General features: G+C 38.6%; 1 protein-coding gene across 2 annotated transcripts in view; it reads left to right on the top strand.

The window, feature by feature from the left end:
* Nucleotides 1-14,199: 14,199 nt before the first annotated feature.
* The window catches only part of RALYL (RALY RNA binding protein like), a 386,418-nt gene continuing 378,966 nt past the window's right edge, over nt 14,200-21,651 (top strand). Inside the window, exons 1-2 of one of the 2 annotated variants that reach the window (XM_032128423.1) lie at nt 14,200-14,407; nt 15,328-15,414. The gene's annotated coding sequence lies outside the window, so the exon portion shown is untranslated. The remainder of the gene's footprint in view (nt 14,408-15,327; nt 15,415-21,651) is intronic. The other variant, XM_032128430.1, reaches the window with a different exon arrangement.

A 21,651-nucleotide genomic window follows, 5' to 3' on the forward strand; every position in this document is an offset into this window, starting at 1 on the left:
TTCTTTTCCAAAAAGAAGAACAAATATGTGTGTATTAAAACTCCTAATAAAATTTAAATAATAAAGGAATTTTAAAAACCCCATGTTTCGTTAAAACATTTAGAAACTCAAATGTACATAAATAATCTTGAACTCATTTGTTTTCCTCCACAGTGCTCAGTTTCTCAGGGACCATTCACTATAGTTGGGAGTTTAAGCATTGATCTATACATATCTAAGCTGTCTTTGATCATGCCTTCTTGTCACAAGCTTATTCTGCACACAGAGACTAGGCAGTTGCCTCATGAATAACATCATTCAAAAGTTTTATATACCACTCTAATGCATTTAACTGACTTACCAGTTCTTATCATCAGGAAAATATACCCATTCAGTCAGTAACCATACTCTATATATTTTACTGTGCATTTATGAAAATGACTAACATTATTAAAAGCTGTGCTCAGATGAAGTTTGAAATTTTTGGTTTTGACCACTGAGCTTTTAAATAATTATGTAACTTGACTTTTATGAAGCATAAATCCTGACCCTAGAGCTCTGAGTTTTAGCAATAATCTCAAAGATTAAATTCCAAGCTTTGACAGCACCTTTGGTTGAGTCAGATGTGACACCTTCCCCTCTTCCGTTCTGTAGAAACTGTCATTATGTTGGCTCAGCTGAACGATTTCACATAAAAGCAAGCCTGGAACATTAGCACATACAGGGAAGGCTCCCAAAGGCAGACAGCACCTCCGTCACTGATGAAAAGTAAAGAAAAAAAATTGCTGTTGTTCTATACAAAATTGATGAACTACACAGGTCTACAAAAAACAACCAACCAACCAACCAAACAAAAAAGCCCGAGCAAGATTTCAGAAAGAATTACAAGTCTGATTGAAAAGTCTATTCCCTTTATACACCCTTGCAGTTGTACAAGGTTTACCTGGGTATGCTTTTCCTTTAATAAGACCAGCATTCCAAGGATATCTGTCCTTAAAGATGCTGACTACCCCACATATGCAGTTTTACCTTTTCTTGCTAAAACAAAGGATCATGGTGGGGTTTCTCAGGCATCTAAGAGTTCATAACCTTTTATTTCCTCTGCTTTTCAAGGAAGGGGAATACAGAGTAGAGTGCTGCTTGTTTGTCACATCCTCTTTCTGGAGGGAAGACATGGGATTTGTCCTGGCTTCTCTCAAACTCCCTTTGTCTCCAGGTTACTTTAACACAATTTTCCATAAAGAGAAACTAGTGCACTGTCAGTGCAGAAAATACTTTAAGGCATAATATTGATAGTCACTGTATGTATTTAGTGTCTTTCAGTTCTGTGAATAGTTTATTTATGCACAATCTTAACTAGAGGCTATATTTTCTATAATCCTTGAAAGTCCCTAGGCAGTGTTCGTGACAAAGCAAGGAACATTAGGGTATTTTGTATTATTGTATTATTACCTGTTTCAGAGGATCCATTTACAGATAAAGAGTGTATAGCAGAAGTACTTTCAATATTTCAAAATTAGAAAACACGGTGTTCCTGTCCATGAGAAAAATCACCATATTATCTGTAGATCTCATATGTAGATATTGAAGAGTCCTATTTACAAACACAAAAGCTACTAGTCCCAAGGTCCCTTGATTATCCCCAAGGAAGTAAATGTTTTCCTGGGCTATATATACACTGTTTTCTGTTAGTGTGTATTACCACATGTGATTCCTCTCCACTTAGGAAAACCCCAAATAGGAAAGTATTTTCATTGTGACAAATCTGTGCTAGTCTAAGTAGAAGACACTGAAGATGTCTTACAGAAATTTGTTGCAACCACATTGTATGTCTCTTACAGGAGAGATTATGTCTCATTTGAGTAAGGAAATTTAGTGAAAACAGAGAGAATTTTGTGGAAACAGAGAAGAACCTGAACATCAGCTCCATGCTCTGTTCTTCATCCTGTTCTAATGGTCTAGTAATCTTCCAGTCCCTCTAACATTTGTTACAATGCATTGAGAGGGTACATAAATGTGTTGCATGCTTCTTTGTGCAATGAAGATTTGCATAGGACTAATTACAGTAGACAAAGAATTACACAATAACAAAAAGAAGTTACTGAATTTGTTCACACACAGAGGACATGTGCTGCAAACACATGCACTGTAAAATTCTGTTTCTCTGTAAAGATGTATCCATCTATGCATAAATAGCTAAAATTACTTGTGAAGTCAACCATGTGTGAGCCAGAACCCAATCCTTGCTGAAAAGACAGTTAAAGAGTGTTCCTTTCTCCATGCACACTTATTTTGTATTCAGCCACTGATTCAGAGGGGATTCTATGGGACTGAAGAAAGCTTTTTACTCTCATTTATGCAGGCTCAGACTCTGGGAATTAGAGATACTCCTGAGACATACTTTATGATTGTTCCCTGTCTTTGGAAAAGGGGAGACAATAGAGTGCTTTAGTCTTTGAACAGATTACAAAAGCAAATCTAAATATTTTAAGAGATTCAGCTGCCGTGGTAAGGAGTTACCAATTCATGAATCAAATAAAATGAAATTCCTTTTACTCTTCCATTTGCCAATTCAATGACATAGCTACACAAAACAGACATTACTGCGGTAACTTGTGTTCCTTACTCCTATCCTGTAGCCAATTGTCCTGTCTCCTGACCAAGTCTATTAAGCACTCTGCATGCTCTGAGACTGAATAAAATCTCAGCAGACACAGATGAATACCTCACAAACCATGATTTTCTACTTTAACTTTCGAAAAATGCCAACAGGCAATCTCTGGGAAATTATCAAGAGGGATATTACTACTCTAACGCACACTCCACTTTTATTATCAGGTCAATATCCTGCACATCCCTTCTTATCTTAAAACTTTCAACTGGTTTCTGTGATTACCAACTCTTTTTACATTTCTGCAATTTTGAATTCAAAAATTCCTTTCCATACTCTCTTTACTAGAAATGCCTATGGCCTGACCTAAAATGTTCCTCTTCTCCTACTTCAAGCAATATAAAATCCAACACTAATTTTTTTTACTCTTTACATCCTCAAGTGCTTCTTCCATATATGCATTCATGACTTCCTGTTAGCTTTAATTCTCTATCCTTTTTCCTCCAATTCTTACAGATTTCACCTATATCTCCTGCAGCTTCTCCCTAACCTCTATTACATGGCGTATTTTCTCTCCCTCTCTCAAAAATGCTCAAAAAGATGTTGAAAAAAATGCACCTTACTTATCTTCTAAACCACTCTGCAGGTTATTTGCTGGCTTATTATCCAAATTCAAACCTCCTCTTCAGCTTCTCCAAATTTCATTAGAATTTCTTGAGTCTATATCTTCCATTATGGTTTGGGATTTTTTTTTTTTTTTTTTAAATAATGTGAACTTAAATATGCTGATCTGGTTACACAATGAGAAGTCTGCCATCTACAAGATGATTACTTGTCACCACTAAACATTTCCAGCTGATACCATTACTTCAGATTTCCCGGATAATTCCATGCATAAATCACATTTAGTGATCCTTACCTGCATAAACACTTGTGGATTAAAAAAAAAAAAAAATTGGATCATTTTGACAAAACCAGGTCAACTGGATATCCAACTGTGTCGCTGAAGATGAAGAACCTCTAGCAGGAGAAAGATGGGGATGCAGAGACAAGTATCCACAAGAATAGGGCGGGTTACCCTGTCTAGGCTGCAGTCAGAGTGGAATGCCTGCTGGTAGCCTAATTGTTTAACTCCCAGTCTCACACTCAAAGAAACAAAACTGAATTAAAAAGGGACAAATAAGCTAAATGTATCACAATAAAGCCTTTGCTCATTTCTTTATCCATCTACTCCATTACTCTTTCTTCCTGAAACTTCAAACTCTTTTTAAAGCAGAGATCTTTTCTTACATATTGATGAAGCTACAGAAGTGTTTTCAGCTTTAAAAGGCTAATGACAATCCACATTGTAAGAATTCCTCACAGAGCTCGCAGCAGTGGGGAGCCAAAAGGGATCTTCACTGAGTTGGAAGCCTTTCCTGCAAATTTTTAATAATGTAATTGTAAGTAATGCTTACTCACAAAAGCATTCATTTTAAGTCAATACTCTACTTGTAAAAAGATCACTCAAATGAATGCTTGCAATATAGAGACTCCTGTTATTTTTAAGAATGGTGGTTTCCTACAGACTTAAATTATTTGAATGGTATGTTATGCTTCTCTGTGTGTATTATGTGTGTGTACATTCTGAAAAGGAAATGGACATGTAAGAAATGTATGTTGCTTATATCAAAAGTTGAACTGCTTTTCAGATTGATTTAGGGTTTTTTATAATTGAATTTTTTTAATATCAGATATCAATCACAGAATATGCTTCTTACATGCAGATGATTATGTTTAGACAGAAGGTGAAAATATTAATTTGTTGTGATAAATGAACATCACATTTACTGGGCAGGGATTTATTTATTCCTACAAATTATATGTATGAATGGTTATATTCTATTTATGATTCTACAAACCATCAACAATTAGTATTTCCAGCAGATTGCTTACATTATCAACATTATTAACTTTAGCAGACCGGTTCATTTTTTCATAACTTCCTCCTTCTCTCCTCCCTCTCATTCTCAATCATAAAAATGGTCACCAGAACCCACTGGTTTCTCCTGGGTTTATATTATTCTTTCTAAGCTGTAATGCAACTCTCTATCAGCATTGCTATAAACCGAGAATATATACTTGCTTTTTGAATGATTAAGTAAGATAGGCTGTAGATAAGGGGAATATATGAATAGAAATGCATTTTATTCCAACTTGCAGTCATGTTGTGGAATACAGAAGAGAAAAAATATTAGGCAAGTTTGAGAAAGGTTAGAAGAAAGTATTACTGGGCTACTTATTTACTTTTACCTTCCCTTGATATAGCTAATCACCTAATTACCATTTCCTTCATGCTGATTCAAAGCTCATCCCGGTATTGCTAAATTATTGTTCCTACCAATTGCACTGCAGGTTACTTTCTAGGTGTTGGCTAAGAGCTAGCATTCCTGTAAATACCTATAATTCTATCTTGAGAAATTGATAATTGTTCCTCTTAAAAACCTCTAAAAAGAGGACTGAGGGGGTATCTTTTCAGCTTTTTACCGGCTAGCGCTTGTAGTTCAATGCCTTAGAAAACCTCGAGCAACCTAGAGAGGTAGCACGAGCAATCCAGCATTTTAGTAACTCTAAACTGTATCAGCTGCAAAGCAAATACCACCAGCAGAAGCAAAGAGGGAGAAATACAGCTCTGGTCTCGCCTAATTTCCCGCAGTTAGAAGCTTTCAAAAAGAAACAGACGACAAGAGATGTTCGCAGAAAGAGTTGCAAAGCCAGAGAGGTGGGGCCTCCTTTCGTCTTCTCTTTTATTTGAAGAAGGGGAAAGGGGAGGACTGGGGGGCAGACCCAGGGTGACCGGCCAGTCAGACACTGCTAAAGAGTTTGAGTTACATTTGGTTTTGCCCCTGCTTTGGAACAAAGGAGTTCAGAGCACATGGCAGAGGCAAGTGTCTTGAGGAGGGGAAGCTCAGAACAGGCAGCAACAGAGGACTATCAATAATTCTTTTCTCCAAAGTCTCCTTGGTGCTTGTAGTTGTATTTCTCACATGTACCTTTCAGAAATGAAGAAAAAGTTCTAGTGACAAAATCCAAAGTTCTCTGATAACGATTCCTCTGTACTTGAGCAAGTCTGCTACTGAGAAAAAATGTTCCATGTTGAGAGTTGTAAGTCACAGAAGGAGGATTTTTTCTTAAATGAAGTACTAGTGAAAAATGGTATCTCGTCTAGAAACAACCTGTGATGTTTCTCCCTTTGTAATCATGTTCTGTTTTGTGGTCTAAAAGAAATGAAAGTTATCTAAAATTTTCCATTAAAGTTGCAAGGCATTTCCCAGTTAGACTAGGAAAATATGGCCTGCAAAATTTACTAGCAGGCAGCATTCACTTAAATAGTTGACTCTCTTATTTTGTATTACTTCTTTGGTGTGATTAGGCATTTTACTTAACATATTTCTGGAGTTTGCTTTAAGATTATACAGTTCAAAATGTTTTCATTTGCTGTGTGAAAATGGAGAAGTGGTTTAGTCAGTGGAAAAAAAAGAAACAGATACTAAAGCTGCTGGGTTGGTGGCGAAAAGTGAAATTTTAAGGCAAGTGTGAGCTACCCTAGCTCCCATTGCTTCTACCTAGTATGGTTTTTTTAACAGTTATGCTACAGCTTGCATAAGAAATTTTGTTATCTGGCGTGGAAACACTGCATATATCAAAGTAAGCATACTTGAATACAATTAGCAATGAAGTGCTTGTTTCTTTGACTGTTGTTACAATAGCAAAGTTACCCATTACAGAGTGAGCACAAACTTGTCCCTCTTTCAGATAAAAGGTGTATTTTAACAGAGAAGCAGAAGTTTTCGTGATACCTAAATTGTTAATTCCTTGAACAGCATGGGCTTGACTGTCAGAAGGGTTGGGAACTTAAAAGAAAATTTTGTGATCACATGGAGTTTCTAAAGATCAGACTATACTAGTTTCTTACATAAACGGTGTTTTCATGGACAATTTGCAATTTGTTTTCTATTTTTTTTTATTAATCTTAACTGGAACACACACTGAAAATTTGCAGTCTTCATTCTTTTGAGGGAGATGGTGTTTGGGTAATAGCTGGCAAACAGAATATAGATTGATTTGAGTATCAGTGGTCTTTGCAGCAATTACGTATCTAAAAGAGCAAGCAGATTTGCAGAATCTTGATTTTTCCTAAGATTTATTCATGCTCTGACTGCTGCTTTAATCCCAAAGAAAAGAATAGGATTTATTTGGATGGCTTTGTACATCTTGTCTCCATTTGCTTGTAACATACTCAATTCACATCCAACACAATAAATGAGAGTTATTGGCAACTGCCAAAAAAAAGATTTTAAAAAATTTAAAATTTGGAAACATACACTTCAAAGACATTTAGCTTTAGAATTGTAAATGGTTCTAGTTATATAATTTCTGTTAAGAGCAATTGCATTTTTATGTTTCATGATGACTGTATTTCAGGCTGGATTGTGCCTTTGGGCATTATCCTGTAATGGAAGTAATTAGTGATGTAAACCAGAAGGAGGATCATTCCCAAGAACAGTTTCCCAGGCTTTCTCCCTTTTGGCTAGAGGGGAGTGTGCTGCCTGAGTCATTTATAAGATGTAAGGTGCTCAGAGAGCTGCACCAGTGCAGAGATTTAGCTGTTTGAAAGAGCCAAACACAAAAGCCCAACAATCTTAGTGCAGCTGCAGTGAGAAAGGTGGAAAAAGGGAAATCGACTGTCTAGATGGTCTCACAAGGTGATTTACCTCAAAGGGGAGCAATGGGATGCTGTCCTAGAATATAACACTTGACAAATAGGAGATGAAGAAAATAAATTGTGATTGTGAAAAAGAGCTTGTGTAAGGACAAAAATAAGAGAAGATAAAGTAATAAATGTTATTCAGAATGCCAATATATTTTTTTTCAAAATGACTGGCCTCAAGTTACCTGATGTAATTATAGAGTAAATCTTCTCTTGTCTAGAAATTCTCTGCATTTATGAAGGGCAGATGGGATGGCAGAGGTTAGAGTCAGACATGCTCTATTACAAATTGTCTTTCCATTAAAAAAGAAAAAGTTAAAATGTATATAAGTTTATTTTGAAGGAGTTTTTTACCTGTATTTTGCCTAGAGCCTGACACTGAAGGCTTAACACTCTTACATAATGTTTCCAATCCTCTCCAGGACAACACATGAATAAAACAACATATATAAAAATCTCTACCCTCCAGCCGTACTGCTATGGACTGCAATCATGTCAGATCTCATTAACTAGCTAAAATTAGCTCTTGTTCATAACTAGAATGCATAGTCAAAAAAAGAAACAGGATATGTGATGCAGGTGTACCTATATTCACATATGGATATATGTGCATTTCCTGCATGCAAACATTGTTTATGAACAGTTGAATGCCTACCACAATTTGTTTTCTTCAGGAAAATCCTGGATTAAAATTGTGTATGCAACCTTATTTCACCTCTTAGTGAACAACCATTATGATAAAGTCCAGCTGTATTGTCATATATTTATTTCTTCATCTGTCTTTGCCTTATGCAACACACAAATGGTACTCAGAATGCAAAACAATGCCCTGTAGTAAAGAAGGACATTGTGTGTAGCTCATGTCTCATTCACATCTCTGAAAACTTAAGCAGCTGAAGGCAAGAAGAGCAAGGACTGTTGTTAAGTTTAGGGAGATGAGCACTTGGGTGGTAAACTGAGTTCTGACTCACACAAAGGCACATTATGGTTGCTGAATCACTTAAACTAAACTTTAAAAGATTAATATATGTTTGTTCATTTTATGTGCCCAGTTTGTCACATGGGATCTGATTCACAGAAGACAAAGCTCCTCTCTCCCATTGCTCCTACCAAAGACGGATTTTTCAGTTTAGATTAATTTTTAAAAGTGTCACCAACTCTATTTCAAATTGCCAGAAATTCATTACATTCTTTTTTTCTCTCACCTTTCAATCTTCTGTATCACATGTTCTTTTCTTCTTGAGTCACTACTTGTTCAGGCAAGGGCATATTTTCCAGTGCTGGGTCTGAGTAACCCTATAAATGTCCTCTCAGCTTTCAGTGCCATCATGTTCAACCAGAAGTGCCAGCTGTCAGCCATTATTTAATTCTGGTGATACAACACAATTGAAACAAACAAACAATACCCACACATTAAAAAAAAAAACAAAAACAAAAACACACAAACCCTCTGAAAGTATTTTTTGAATTCTCTTTCAATGGAAAGGCTGAAAGATGATTGTCATATAGACAATGAATGAACAAGACCAGATGGTGCAGACCAGTGAATTTGGTCATAAACTGCCTTATCTCGCACAGTTCCCAGACTTACTGCAAAACTCACAAATCAAGACATGCTTATTGTAAGTCCTACTCTTTAATCAACCCTTTCAGGAAAATAACACATTAAAAGAGCAAAAGGCAAAAAATTTGAAATTAGGAAACATGTTTGGGATACATGAGATTTTTACTGATTTTCAATGTAGATGTCACTTTTCATTTACGTATATAAAATAGCGTATGAAAATAGTAGCTTAAGGACAAAAAGCTTGTTGTTTGCTGTGTTCTCAGATCGGGATTGTTTCAAAATGCACAGTATACACAGGCTGAAAGACTGAACTTTACACAGAACAAAGCATTCAGTAGTTAAAAACTCCCTTTTGAAAACTCTCTCATCTAACAAAAGCAGGTAAAAAGGGCTCCTTGAAAGTGTTTCCTATTTTTCATTCCATTTCCCTACATAGTGGGTGTATCATTCAGCTACTTTATCTGCTCTCCTTTAAACAGAGCTGCTTTGCTATTATTCCTTCTGTCATTTATTACTGAACTTTTTAACCTGCATTCTGCTCAGACACTTGGAAATTTCAGATTAAAAGGTGGTTAAAGAAGAATTGAGTTAGCTTCACTGTATAGATAAATACAGTGACTTAAAAGCACCGTAAGAGAAGTAGAAGAAAAAGTGCAGAATTTTGTTAAAATTAACAAAACATCTGTAGAAAAAAAGCAAGAAACACAGTGATAGCATGCAGAGAAAAACAGATGAATGAAACTTCTTTCTAAAATAATGTCTCATATTTATCACAAGAACTGGAGTGTACTTTAAAAATGTGGAGTAATTCAACTTGATATTGTCTAAGGTGTAGCAATTTAATAAAAAAAAAAGCCAATATATAAATGGATTTAAATGATGATAGTTAAATCTATAGTAATTTGAAAGTTTGAGAATTGCAGTTTTCTTTCTTTAGCAGTTTAACAATGTAATAGCTTGGCTAACTTCAAGTAATTCTTTCATTTAGCAGTTATTGCCAGTCAACTAATTTTCCCTTCACTCTTTTCATGGTAGACATAAACAACATGTACAAACAAACAAAGACACCCATCTCAACCTTATAAACCTATAATTATACTGGATGGTCTAAAAGGGATTACAGACAAATTAGCCATTAAATCAGGCTCAGGCAGCTGTATCTTCAAAAAAGGACCACTAATTATTTTATCTTTTTTTTATTATTATTACTGTTGCTATTTTTTGCATCTGGTATTGTTTTAGGTGACTTCTGACAGTGCAATAGGAGATTCCAACAACTGTTTGCATCTGTTTGCAACTTGAGCTTGGGCTTTGAGGCTGCTGAGTCATAGTGATGGATCTGTGCAAAGTCAGTACCTTAGTGCTGGACTCCGAGTATTTGCTTAGTACCTGCAAAGAGAAGTTTCTTTATTTTAGGAAAGTGTAAGTGTACTGAAAGTGATATTAAAAAACCAGCTGTATGTTTCTCCAATACCAGCTCTAGTAGAAAGGGAAGAAAATTGTGTAAGCAACATATATATACAGCAGCACCACTGCGCTGAGAGCCCAGAAATTTAATGCAATCAAGAAAAACAGATTATAGGCAATAGGGAAATCTGAGAATATATTTATTTCTGCTCTTTTGAGGAGGTGGAAGGGAGGAAGGGAATGGTACTGCAAAGGTACAGGAAAGGGATATGAAATATTGGGATTGCATGGCATGACTAAAGACTAGCAAGCGCAGTGTAAGTCACAGAACACTGGCTGTGTAGTACAATATTTTGGGAACCTTAGGAAGCAACTCTCTGCTGGTAGCTAAGCAGAAGAGTAGAATTGTTGGTTCACATATGTTCTGCTCAGAATTCTTTTCTACTTTTAAGGATAACTCTTAATCATGTTGCAGTGGAGCTCGGTTGCCGTTCTGCAGAAGAAAAAGTGGAAAGCCTAAAAAATGCCAGCAGACAGCTTATTCGGATGCATTGGATTTCTCTCAAAATTATCTAAGTGATCCTACTTTTCCTTCTTTTTGAACTGCATTCTTTTACTGTATACTTTGTTGAACATTTTTTAAATAAGCTACAATGAGTGCAATGTGCTGAACTTTCCCTCCTTTTGGTCTAGCATTGAGTATTCAACTGCTTTGGGAGGAAGCTTCCAGCAGGAGTGGCCAGAAGGTAGAGACTGATGAATAAACACTTCCTGGAATGTGAAAACAGCATTATTCCAGCTCTTTCTTGCTTGTAACTTAGTCCAAACATGTATTCCTGCCAAACCTCTTGTACCTCTTACCCCCTAATGCTTACTTCACCTTAATGGATTGCAAGGAGAAAAGTGACAGAAGCATACTTTGATGATGCTTTAGGTAAAGCTAAGTTCTTATGAGCCAGCTAATTTTTACAATATTTACAATGCTCACTATAGGAGGAAGTAATTTTTTTACATTTTCTGATTCCCTCAGCACTGTTCTAGACCTGGTCTGGAAGCTGCCCCTAAGTCTTGCACCTTTCAGTATTTACATCCAAATTTGCCAAGTGTATTGTAATGACTTTTTAATTCCCTTACAGAATAACCAATCAATACATACACATTGAAAAGAAGAACATGCATATTTGCAAGTTTACCTTATTCCTCGATCTTAGAGTCTACTAAATAAATAATACATAAAATATATTGTCCAAAATGTACATGTTCTGGTCCTTATATAAGTGTTAACAAATAATTTACAAGTCAGAACTATTGTACAACTTTGGAGTATTAAAACACCATCCTTTAACTTTTGTTGTTGTTATTTTAGGAAGACATATGTGCTCAAAAGTACGTAAACAGGAGTGGAAACTGAAAAGCAACAACAAAATAGGATTGTTATTTAGGCCTTGATTCTGCAAACTTGTTTTGGTGTTAAATATCATGAAAAAAAAACCTTAGTCATTCAACTGTATTTATGCATGCAGTACCTAGAGCTACACAAAATTGAAGTGCACCATCCAAGGAAATACAGCTCCCCCACCTGAAATCTCAAGACATGATAGTTTGTGATACTATGATGACAATATGATTGAGTTTATTGTCATATGTACGTGCAACATTGTATAGTTTAGTGGGGTAATTTTCACACTAAAAGTTCCAATTTCTTGTAAATTTTTGTATCTTTAAGGACTTCCTTTAGTTTGCTTTTCTGTTTGTTTTAAACCTTCTCCGGTGTACAGCTCTACTCCTGAGAGCCAAACATAGCAGGGGGAGAAAATTATGAAATGCTAAAACAAGCCCAAGTGCCAAAATAAAAAGCAAGCAAGAAACCATAACTGGTTATATATATTTTTAGACTTTGGCCAGTGTTCTTTTTATACTTCATAAAGGAAGTTGAGAGCAAAGAAGAAGGGGAGCATTTCTTTTCATTTTCTGGAAACACTGGGGAAGAGATACAGAACAGGAAAGAAAGAAAGAAATGGTCAGGGCAAGGGAAAAATCTTTGTGTGAGGATGTGAAGAAGGCAGGCTGGTGCCCTCACCAGTCTTTTATATAGCAGGGCATCCTCTGACTGGTCAGAGTAATTTTTGTAGAGTAATAACCTGACTGTATCTCCTGCCTTCTGACCTGGATGAAAGGAGACAGGCTCTAAAAAAAAAAGAAAAAAACAAAACGTGCGTGAAGAAGTGAGGAGAAGGGAGCAGGGTAGTATTGGAAAATACTGGCTGGACTGCTCCATCACAGTGCCTGGTTTACAGATGCACACTTCTATTCCTCTGTTAATTTACCTCTTGTGGCTCTTTCTTCTACTGCTGAAGCAGTAAATAAGTAAGTTTGTGGGTGATTGTTAGCTGTGAACGTTTTGGGGGCCAGTGAAGTGAGGACACAGCCGAGGTGGCGGGTTGTGGCCTGGCAATGCCGAGCAGGTTTTGCTTCAGCTGGAGCCGGAGCAAAGCTGCTCTCAGCCCCAGCCGCCGCTTCCTGCGACTGCTGTGTTTGTTAATAAGGAGACAAGCGAGGAGAGCTAAAAAGGGAAAAGCAAGCGTCTTGAGGGAACTCTCAGCAACAGTAGCACACGGTCTGCTCCAGTGTATTTCTTGTATGTTAGAGAGAGCTGCCATCCGGCCAGCCACGGAGCTGCTTCAGGGCCGCACCTGAGTGCGGAGGGGCTCGACCCCAGACACTTCCAGCACTGCGGGCAGCTGCGGGCTGTGGTGCCGTGCGAGGCTGCACACCCGGGGTCACCCCGGCCGGAGCCCACTGCCCTGCGCCACGCTGCCCGCGCCTGCGGGCTGCTCTCGGGAGCGGATCCAGCGATGAGTGACTCCCTCCGAAAATACAATTCCCACCTGGGCCAGTAACTTTGTGATGAGAAGCATCAGCCCTGCCGCTGGAAGGACGGGAGGAGGGAGAGCCGTGTAGCTGGGCAGAGGCCCGGAAACAGAAGCAGTAACGGATGGGACCGGTGGTACCTGTCCTCTCCCCTGCCACACACGTGAACCGCTCTCCGGAGGAAGCCGGAGCAGCGCTGCTCAGACACGACTTGGGCGCACAGCGACTGCAACCGCGGCGCTCGGCACGGAAGCACCCCGAGCTGCGCACACACCGGAGCACGAGTGGCACAGGGGAACCCCCCCACCCCCCTGTTGCTCCGGCAGCAGGGGTGCCCTGAAGCTGGCGTGACAAGAGGGGATGCCCCTGCCTGCCTTGTCTGCCTGCCGGGGTACTCCGCGCACCCGCACTGAGCCGGAGCTGCGGGAGGGGCACCCCCGCACACGGAGGGGAATCAGGGCTGGCATCCCGTGCAGACGGCGAGCAGGGCGGCGGGCTACTCCTGCCGTGCGCGCACACGCGGTACCCCCGCGCACAGTTCCCCCATCCCCCGCCGGATCGGCGGGAGGGGTAACGGGGGCGCACACGCCTCGGAGCCCGGCGCTGCACCGGGGCCGCCACCGGGGGCACCGCACCCCTCACCCGAGCAAACCCCGGCGCCCCTGCGCTCCGCTCGGCCCGCCGCCAGCCCCACTCCCGAGGGCGAGAGGCACTGCAGCGGTGGGGCCGGCGGCGCCGCGGCCGGAGGGCAACAGGCGGGCGGGCAGGCGGTGTCAGGCGATAACTTCGCGCAGCACCGGCGAGCAAGTTGCGCTGCCGCGCAGGACGCGCCCGCCTCCGCACCCCGCCCGCGCGGCCGGCTGCGTGCCCGCGCTCGGCAGCAGTGAGTGAGCGGAGAGGAGCGTGTGTGAGCGCGGGGGCGAGCGGCACCTGCCGAGGCCAGCGGCGGCTGCCGCGGCACGGTGCGGAGCGCTGGGCGGCGGCGAAGCCGGGCGGCTGCGGCGGGCGCGGAGCGGAGCGGGCTGGGCTCGGGCTGGGTCCGCGCCCGGCGCCGCCGCTGCGCCCTCCCGGCTGCGAGTCCGCCCGGCTCCGGATCACGTGGCGGTTGCCGGAGGCAGAGACTAGAGAGGAGAGAAAAAAAAAGCGCCTCATTCCTTCTTCCACCGCCATACTGTATTTTATAGTAACTCTCATTTTTATTCCTCCCTTTTACTCCCGCTCGGTGAGTACCTTTCCGCTGACATTCTTGTCCTCCTTTTTTTGTCCTGTTTTTTTTTTCTTCCTTTTGTTTTTTTTTTTTTTGGTTTGTTTTTTTTTTGTTCTTTTTTTTTCTTCCTCTTTGATTATTGTTTAAATGGATTTGATCTTTTGCTGATGACAAGTTTTTTTCCTAGCATGCGATGGTTACTAAACTGTGAGCAAAAGGTGCTGCTGGGGCCGGGAGTCACTGGGAATGAAAAATGATAATATTAATAACACAGACTTGCCAGTCCAGCAACAACTGATATACATTTAGTAGCTATATATATCTATATATGCAACTGGTTTTGTTGTGGCACGGAAAAGCGATGTGAAATATGATGCTTATTTTTTAAAGATAAGAGAAAAGGCATGTTTCTAACTCTTTTTGCAGAGGATTTTTTCTGGTGTTGTTTTATTTTTATTTTTGGGTGTTTTTTTAAGGGCTTTTTTTTCCATAAAGAGATGGGAATTGCAAATGCATTTTACAGCAGTGTTTACACAGAGTTTATAATCTTGCAATACTGGTGGAAGCCACAGAGCAAGATGTTAATTTTATTTTTTTTGTTACTGTTTCTTTTTTTTTCTTTTTTTTTTTTTTTTTAACAGTGCTACCAGCAGGGTTTTTTGTTTTTCCTCTTCTTCAGTTTTTGATGCCTGTTTATAATGTGAAACTTTTCTTGCAGCATGTTGCAGTTATCGTTTTTAAATACTTTTTTTTCCTCCCTAAAGATAACAAAGCAAAACAGAAAGCCAAAGAGATGATCCTTACTTTTGCACATTTTGCACCTTCACTTTTTATTCTTTTGCCAGCAATGTTTTATGATGGTTATTGTTATCATGATGATGATGATGATAGATATATACATATATACAAATAAATACATTTTCAAATGATGGCAGTGGAAGGTTTTCCTGGAGAATGAAGTGCGGTTTGGTTTCCTTGTCAACGGAAGATGAAGTGAACAACTGAACATCTCCCCAGTGCAGGTACTTCATCTCCTTGTAGGCGTTTCCACACTGTGTAAATTACATTGTGAGATTTTTTTTTTTTTTAAGAAATCTCCTTCCACCCCTTTCTAAAGGTGTCTGTGCAATACACGAGGACTGGACTAAATATCTCTGCCTTCTGATTGCTTGGATGTGTGCAAAATGTTGCACTAATTTGAGCCTAGGTCGGTTAAAGCTGAAGAGAGGTGTTTTATGTGCTGTGCTGTATGGAGGGGAAGGCAGATGGGGAAAAAAAAAATCCAGACACCCCTCCTCTCCTCCTTGCGTTTAACAAAACCCAAACAAACAAAACGATCAAAAGTAAAGCCCAAACCGAAACTGGATGGAACCTTGAGATCCTCATTACGAGTACAGATGCTCACAGGACTTTAGACAAAAACAATAGCTCCAGCCCTGTATTCTGGTGACTTGTGTGTTTGTGTGTGTCTGTTTAAATTTATCCATTAGGAAATAGCTGTGAAACAGCAAAGGAGGCTCCCTCAGAGAGCTGGCTCACAGCCACATGAGGCATATTTTGTAGCCCTAAGGGCAGAAAACCCTTATATCCAACTTCTGCTCCTCATATTAAAAAGGCGTAAACAAGGCAGCAGGTTGCCTCTTATGACTCTAATTCATTGGGATGGAGATTAATCAGAAGCTGATATTTGCTTGAAGGTGTTACGTTTTGTTTTGGTTATTAATAGTGCCACTGGTTGACAGGGAATAGGAAACGGTTACTTTCTGTGATGGTTACTGAGAGTTCAGGATTGGAGGAGAAACTGTTACTTTTCAATGAAAGCGCTTAAATGCTTAACAGAGGCTGCCCCTGATGTACAGACAGGATATTGGTTCTGTAAAATACAATTTGGAAAGATTTTTCCAGATGACAGGATGGTTTGGTTTTGGGTTTGATTTTTTGTTGTTGTTGTGTTGTTTTTTTTTTCCTCCGGAAAGAAATATGGTGCAATATTATGCTAAAGTTCAAGTGCTAAATGTTCTGTGGTGTTCTCTGTTGTTTACTTTATTGTGATGGGATTGCTTACTGTATTTTATATAAAGAGCATTTATGGATCTATAGCTGACTATAAAGATATGCCGTGTATTCAAATGTGGAAACTAAAGTAAGTTACAGGGGGTATATTTCTTTTGTCACTGTCATGTAAGCAAATATAATTCGTAGAATTACCAATGCATTTGGAAATTTGAGGCTTCTAATGCTTATGTTTAAATTTTTGCAGTGTAACAGCTTTCTTTAAAGTAGAAAGTATAAGAAGTGTATAAATAATGTAATTAGTCACTTTGAATAATAAATAAATTCATTTATCTTTGTAGAAACATAACTATTATGTATTTACACTGGGTTTTTCCAGTTTAACTGTAATAAAAATATTTCGCACATATTTATGCATGGCTTCTGCTCTGACATGTTAAAATACTTTTGGCAGCATAACAAGGTCAATAATTCATGTGTCTAAAAACCAGTCAAGATATTTGCATGATAGATTATGATGACTTTTCTAAAATAGTTACGATGTGTTCGGTCATTACTCCACATTTTAAGAAGACTCAGCTTGCTTATTTTTTCATTATTTAATTTGAAAGCAAGCCATTAAAAACAAGAGATATTGAAACTTTGTTCTCCACCCCTCTATTTATTTCCATCCCTCCTTATATTTAAATGAAGGTTTTTCTTTTAATCATGTGCAACTCCCAGTGAGCAAAATATCTTGATACTGCTAAAGCACTGAAATAAAGTAACTAGGTTAGCAGTTTCCAGAATGATCCTTTTGTCCTTTGTTTTAATATTGCAGGTGTGTTGTGTGAGTAATTTTGTACAGATAGTTGCTGACTGAAGAGCTAATCCTGCTCACCTAGCCTCATCTTGAAGTCTGAGAAAGTGCATTCCTAAAACTTTATATTTAGCATCCATATTTCATCTGCAAAGCACCTGTTGTCTGAGTAGTATGGTAATTAATATACATACATTTCATTTGCAGCAGTCTGAAGTTGTAGGAGTTCATATATATCAAACAGCCTTGGGACTTTAAAATAGGAATAAAGGAGCCAATTTTGAAAGAGGATCCTTCTACCTCTGTGCAGTATGTGGGCACAGCAGGATTTGGGTTGGTGGAATTGGTTCTGGCTTGGTGCTTCTGTAGTTAAGCTATGACTAATGTTGAAAGCATGCTTTAGAAAGCCATAGTTAGTGTCAAAGACAATTGTCCTTTTGTGCTTTTGAGATGAATAAAAATTTTGCCTACAAATTGCAGCTTTGTCTCTCAAGTGATGTTATCATTATATCCTTATATAGTATGAGATATAATCATACTGCCCTAGCTCCTGAAAGTGATGAGTGTCCAGACTGAAATGACATCTTCTGTTTTTCTGTATATCTGTTTTGGTATTCAGGGCAGCATAGGAATTTAACATACCTTTATAAAAGGTTGTAAACCGAAATCTTTGGAAAGCAATTTTTCTTTTCTTCCTCCATAACTAACTGTTATTATCAATATTTACTTGCAAATGAAAAAGAGCAGGTGAACAGATGTGAAAAACTGTCGAGTGTTCAGTGTGCTGACTCATGAATACATGGTTTTTAGCTGCTCTAGTGGCCTGAATTGGTAAAAGAAGAATATCTTCTTACATTTTTCAACATGGGAGATAGAATTAAAGTGGCCTGTGGAGTCATGAAGTCTGTTTGCTGTGATACTAGGCTGGTCTTATTTTGTTCAGATTCAAAAAGCTCTGGTTTCAGTTTAGCTGGGGTATCTTTCTCACTGCACCTCTTGAAGGCAGTGCAGAGCCTCACTTTCCATGGTTTTAGAAACACAATTTCTGTCCTAAATTTATTTTCAGACAGCTTATTCTTCTTTATTTTTTGTGCCACTGCTGACCTTAAACAGTAAGGCTCCTTATCCATGTCTCTTCTCTTCAGAGTATAGTAGATTTTTAGAGAGTAATTGCAGTTCCTTTTCCCTTGTGATATCTGGGCTTAACTGGGAGAGGTTCCCAACAGTGTGGCTGGCACTGGGAGGGGATGTTGAGACTGGCTCTGACCAAAATCATGCTGCAGCAGAAACAGGGAAGCTGCATTCGAATCTTCTTCTGCCCAAAGTGGTCTGTTCTGCTTTCAGCTGAAAATATGGCAGTTTGGTTTCTGGCTCTCACATCAGCCCAAACACTTCCACCTGAAGCCGCACACACAGACATGCCTTCTTCTGGTGAAATGGGGTTTGTGCCATGTGGACCTTCCCTTCACTCTGCCTAACCAACCTGAATTTCTTTGGGTATAGTGCAACAGGAAGAAACTCTTGGGAATTTCTTCTGCAACACTGATTTTTAAACTCTCAAGAGTTTTCTACATATTGTCTTAGTATTTTGTATTCATATCAGTGAAGGGAAAGTGAACAGGTGTGAGAAAATGCTGCATCATGGACTATCTTCTATCAGGAATAAACATGAAAGATGTCTATAGCGTTCTTTAAAATTTTTACCTTATTAGAGTCTTTGCAGGTTGCTTATATCTTAGCTCTAGTCTTCTAAAGCATTGTTCTATAACCAGTTTCTCTTTTATAGTGTAATTTTTCCTGTTTTCTTCCTTCCCTGCATTTTGGGTTTTAAAAGATAAAAAGATAAAAAAGCTTAATAGTGTAGGATTATAAAGACTGTTAGGTCTGCCCTCAGATGAATATTTTAACTTCCCTTGGTCTTAGAGGATGTGGTGCTCTGTCAAATTCTGAAGCCAAATTCTGTATGTTTTAAGTGCTTACAGAATAGCTGAATAGAAAGCTAAAGTTGAGTATTTCCTGATAAAAAATTATGTAATCTGTGACACTGTCTACATAGTTATCCAGTTTGTAGCTCCCTTAAACTGAGATACAGATTAACAGAAGAAAACAAAGTGCTGCTTTTAAGTGATATGAAGATTGAAATGCAACATTTTGACCTTTGTTAAGGTATCAATCTTATTTTATGATCTTTAAGCAATTACAGGAGTAAAATGTCTTGAAGATTATTGTTTTGCATATACACACATTAGAATAATTTGTACCTTTTTTTGCACTGTTTTTTTTCTATTTCAAAATGACACTCTACCCTCTATAATGTACTTAATCGTTCAAAAGCATTTATACTTCAGCTTTGGAAGTATTTTCTGAGAAAGTTTATTTTCGTACAATGGAGTATGTTTTTTTTATCTCAGTGAATCATCTGCCAACAATTTAAAAAAATAATCAAGTAGACCTTCAAATTACTAAGTAAATCTCAGGTTGCTTAGTGTGAATAAAATTAATATGTTTTTATCACTGTGGTATTCTGGAACAAAAATATAGATATGTAGATGAATAGACAGAATCATTTTTAAAGATGTTTTTAGTGTGATAGAGAATTAACAAAAATGTTACATTAATTATCCTTCAGGGCCTAACCAACACTTCTGTTTAATAACTAACAGTTTAACTTTCTCAGTATTAGATTTATACAAACCCGTATTATCTGCTGCCACTTGACAAAAGCTATAGAGTTAATAAATTGCCTCTCTGGTACATTGCTGTGTGTCTCCTGGCTCCTTGTGTCCTGTTGGGGCTCAACCATTCTGCAGTTGCATTTCATTTTCAGGAACAGAGGGTTTTGTTGTTGTTTTTTTTTTCTCTCATGTAGTTCCCTCATGGTTATGGTAGTAAGCATAATAATTTCTACTCTGACTTGACTGCTAGAGGTTTGAAAAAGCAGAGGTGAATTTCTGATGAGTGATGACCAGCAGTGTCAGAGTGTGTCAAAATGTGGTATCAGCGACACTCCCCAGGTTCTTTATTTTTTCTTTGCACATTCACAAGTCTTTCTCCTAAAATACCCAAAGGTCTGATTGAACTTGGTTTACATCAGTGGTCCTTCCCAGATGGCCTCGTCCTGAAGTCAGTGATTGCCTCTACTGATGTGCAGTCTGAGCAACCAAGTCAACATGGAGCTCTGGAAACAGCTGATGCCTCCTATGGTTAATTTTATGATCCTCTGAGAATAACTTGCAGTTATTCAGGCAATAGCTTATTAAAGGCAGTACAGGACATTATTATTATTATTATTTAAAGAGCAAGAGACCATAAAGGGTACAATGATAACTCTTGGACCTTGGTGATTATTGAATGACCTGGTGAAACTCAGGTCCCCATCTTCCCACTGTGCCCCATATCAACAGACTTTATTTCAGCCTGTTCAGTCCCATTGGTTACCTTCTTCAAGATCATCCCTTGAGTCAGTCATGTGCTTTGTGTTGTTCAGGGTCAACAAAAAGGGGATATCTGGCACAAATCAAGTATTAATGAGATTCTTCATCTGACTGAAACAAGGCTAAGTATGTTCTTTAGTAAAGCATCACTTTAGCACAGTTCATTCAGTAAAAAGGTGTCTCTGTTTCTGCTCAGAGTTGTGCGTAGAAGCTGAACAGTACCTATTGTCAAAGAGATATGACACATCTTGTTAAAATAGGGTAACTTTACGATTTGTAGGAGGCACTGCACATGTATACCTTGCATTGCAGTATTTTTAGACTGACTGAAGAATTGGAGTTTCTGTCTCAATTCTATTTGCATGGTGTTGACAATGCTAGCTTTTCTTTCTGTTTTGTTGTGTTATAATGGAGTGCAAAAGCACTAAAATGTTTGCATTATCCTAGACATGTTCTTTATTAGAACAATACAAATGAAAGTAACAAAGATACCCTTGTGAATTTTTGCACACCAGGCCTGCTCTCAAGGTTTACTGCATGCTAGCAGCTCTTCTTGTGGGTACAGGGAGTTACAGTAATAACTCACTGATTCTTACAGTGAAACACTGTTCTTTTAGTAATTGCAACAACATACTTCTGAGCTTGATCTGTAATGAAGAGTTACTGTTTATAAAAGAAAAGTCATTCTGCCTAGTTAAAATATTTTATCAAAAGATCCCTCACACAATAAATACTAGAATAGAAGTAATATAAGATTTAAAAATGTGCTGTGAAAACTGGCATGCAGTTTCTATGAAACAGCCCCCCTGAAGGTATCATTAAAACAAAACTTCATCTTTGGGTACCTTTAAAAGGAATTATCTCTACTGTTTTCTAAGTAAGACACACACACACAATCAGTGCTACCCAGTTCTCGTTTAGAATTTGCTACTGATTTCACAGGATAAAACCCTACACTTGAGGTATTGCAGGGTAGGTCAGTTTTCTAATGTGCTCTCTACTGCATAAATTCA

Source organism: Corvus moneduloides, chromosome 1, assembly GCF_009650955.1.
Source record: "Corvus moneduloides isolate bCorMon1 chromosome 1, bCorMon1.pri, whole genome shotgun sequence".
In the NCBI taxonomy this organism is placed as follows: Eukaryota; Metazoa; Chordata; class Aves; order Passeriformes; family Corvidae; genus Corvus; species Corvus moneduloides.